Source organism: Microtus oregoni, unplaced genomic scaffold, assembly GCF_018167655.1.
Source record: "Microtus oregoni isolate MIOR12 unplaced genomic scaffold, Mior012 000014F_ref0000157, whole genome shotgun sequence".
In the NCBI taxonomy this organism is placed as follows: Eukaryota; Metazoa; Chordata; class Mammalia; order Rodentia; family Cricetidae; genus Microtus; species Microtus oregoni.
In genome coordinates, this window is record NW_024543073.1 from 45,013,595 (window position 1) to 45,016,703 (window position 3,109).

Here is a 3,109-nt window from a genome sequence, read left to right on the forward strand (position 1 = left end):
ATCCAAACTAATTAAACGACAGAGAGAGAACACGCAAATAAATAAGATCAGAAATGAAAAGGGGGACATAACCACAGACACAGAGGAAATTCAGAGAATCATTAGATCTTACTACAAAAGCCTGTATGCCACAAAACTGGAAAATACAAAAGAAATGGACATTTTTTTAAATAAGTACCACATACCAAAGCTAAACCAAGACCAGGTGAATGATCTAAATAGACCGGTTTCTCGCGAAGAATTAGAAATGGTTATCAAAAATCTCCCTTCGAAAAAAAGCCCAGGACCAGATGGTTTCAATGCAGAATTCTACCAGAACTTCCAAGAAGAACTAATACCTATACTCCTTAATGTATTTCACAATATAGAATCAGAAGAGTCATTGCCAAATTCCTTTTATGAAGCTACAGTTACCCTGATACCAAAACCACAAAAAGACCCAACCAAGAAAGAGAATTACAGACCGATCTCACTCATGAACATCGACGCAAAAATTTTCAATAAAATACTGGCAAACCGAATCCAAGAACACATAAGAAAAATTATCCATTATGATCAAGTAGGCTTCATCCCAGAGATGCAGGGCTGGTTCAACATACGCAAATCTATCAATGTAATCCACCATATAAATAAACTGAAAGAAAAAAACCATATGATCATTTCACTAGATGCTGAAAAAGCATTCGACAAAATTCAACACCCCTTTATGATAAAGGTCTTGGAGAGAATAGGGATACAAGGGTCCTACCTAAATATAATAAAAGCTATTTACAGCAAGCCAACAGCTAACATTAAATTAAACGGAGAAAAACTCAAAGCCATCCCACTTAAATCAGGAACACGACAAGGATGTCCACTCTCTCCATACCTCTTCAATATAGTGCTTGAAATTCTAGCAATAGCAATAAGACAACATAAGGAGATCAAGGGGATTCGTATTGGAAAGGAAGAAGTTAAGCTTTCGTTATTTGCAGATGATATGATAGTGTACATAAGCGACCCCAAAAATTCTACCAAAGAACTCCTACAGCTGATAAACAGCTTTAGTAATGTGGCAGGATACAAGATCAACTCCAAAAAATCAGTTGCCTTCCTATACACTAAGGATAAGGAAGCAGAGAGGGAAATCAGAGAAGCATCACCTTTCACGATAGCCACAAATAGCATAAAATACCTTGGGGTAACCCTGACCAAGGAAGTGAAAGATCTACTTGACAAGAACTATAAGTCTTTGAAGAAAGAAATTGAAGAAGACACCAGAAAATGGAAAGACCTCCCTTGCTCTTGGATTGGGAGGATCAACATAGTAAAAATGGCAATTCTACCAAAAGCAATCTATAGATTCAATGCAATCCCCATCAAAATCCCATCAAAATTCTTCACAGATCTGGAGAAGACAATAATCAACTTTATATGGAAAAACAAAAAACCCAGGATAGCCAAAACAATCTTATACAATAAAGGATTGTCTGGAGGCATTACCATCCCTGACTTCAAACTCTATTACAGAGCTACAGTATTGAAAACAGCTTGGTATTGGCATAAAAACAGAGAAGTCGACCAATGGAATCGAATAGAAGACCCTGACATTAACCCACAAACCTATGAACACCTGATCTTCGATAAAGGAGCTAAAAGTATACAATGGAAAAAAGAGAGCATCTTCAACAAATGGTGCTGGCAAAACTGGATGTCAATCTGTAGAAGAATGAAAATAGATCCATATCTATCACCATGCACAAAACTCAAATCCAAATGGATTAAAGACCTCAATATCAGTCCGAACACACTGAACCTGATAGAAGAGAAAGTGGGAAGTACTCTACAGCACATGGGCACAGGAGACCACTTCCTATGTATAACCCCAGCAGCACAGACACTAAGGGCATCATTGAATAAATGGGACTCCCTGAGGCTGAGAAGCTTCTGTAAAGCAAAGGACACTGTCACTAAGACAAAAAGACAACCCACTGACTGGGAGAAGATCTTCACCAACCCTGCTACTGACAAAGGTTTGATCTCCAAAATATATAAAGAACTCAAGAAACTAGACCGTAAAAGGCTAATCAACCCAATTATAAAGTGGGGCACTGATCTGAACAGAGAATTCTCAACAGAAGAACTTCAAATGGCCAAAAGACACTTAAGGTCATGCTCAACTTCCTTAGCGATCAGGGAAATGCAAATCAAGACAACTTTAAGATACCACCTTACACCTGTCAGAATGGCGAAAATAAAAAACACCAATGATAGCCTTTGCTGGAGAGGTTGTGGAGAAAGGGGTACACTCACCCATTGCTGGTGGGAATGCAAACTTGTGCAACCACTCTGGAAAGCAGTGTTTCGGTTTCTCAGGAAATTCGGGATCAACCTACCCCTGGATCCAGCAATACCACTCTTGGGAATATACCCAAGAGAGGCCCTATCATACAACAAAAGTATATGCTCAACTATGTTCATGGCAGCATTGTTTGTAATAGCCAGAACCTGGAAACAACCTAGATGCCCTTCAACGGAAGAATGGATGAAGAAAGTATGGAATATATACATATTAGAGTATTACTCAGCAGTAAAAAACAAGGACTTCTTGAATTTTGCATACAAATGGATGGAAATAGAAAACACTATCCTGAGTGAGGTAAGCCAGACCCAAAAAGAGGAACATGGGATGTACTCACTCATATTTGGTTTCTAGCCATAAATAAAGGACATTGAGCTTATAATTCATGTTCCTAGAGAAGCTAAATAAGAAGGTGAATCCAAAGACAAACACATAGGCATCCTCCTGAATATTAACCTTCATCAGGCGATGAAAGGAGACAGAGACAGAGACCCACACGGGAGCACCGGACAGAAATCTCAAGGTCCAAATCAGGAGCAGAAGGAGACGGAGCACGAGCAAGGAACTCAGGACCACGAGGGGTGCACCCACACACTAAGACAATGGGGATGTTCTATTGGGATCTCACCAAGGCCAGCTGGCCTAGGTCTGAAAAAACATGGGATAAATCCGGACTAGCTGAACATAGCGGACAATGAGGAATACTGAGAATTCAAGAACAGTTGCAGTGGGTTTTTGATCCTACTGCACGTACTGGCTTTGTGGGAG